The sequence below is a fragment of the Cucurbita moschata genome, unplaced genomic scaffold (genome assembly GCF_002738365.1).
Source record: "Cucurbita moschata cultivar Rifu unplaced genomic scaffold, Cmos_1.0 Cmo_Scf00128, whole genome shotgun sequence".
Lineage (NCBI taxonomy): Eukaryota > Viridiplantae > Streptophyta > Magnoliopsida > Cucurbitales > Cucurbitaceae > Cucurbita > Cucurbita moschata.
In genome coordinates this window covers 98,373-98,629 of record NW_019268644.1, presented here as the reverse complement: position 1 = coordinate 98,629, position 257 = coordinate 98,373, and positions in this window count along the sequence as shown.

Below are 257 nucleotides of genomic sequence, written 5' to 3'. Positions count from 1 at the left end.
GAACTCAAAACCTCTTACACCCCAAGTGAGAATCATACCACAAAACCAATTTCCTTTTCTTGAACACCCAATATTTTTAGCTTCTACTCAAGTATATTTTTCTCTTGGTAGTTGGAGGACTATAAAATGAAAAGTTGAATTGTTATAATATAAAAGGGTTATCAAATAAACCAACAACCCAACAAAAGAAATAAACTAATCAATTTTGGTTGGATTGATTCGGTTCAGTTCATCAATTTGTTTGATTTAATTTTTCT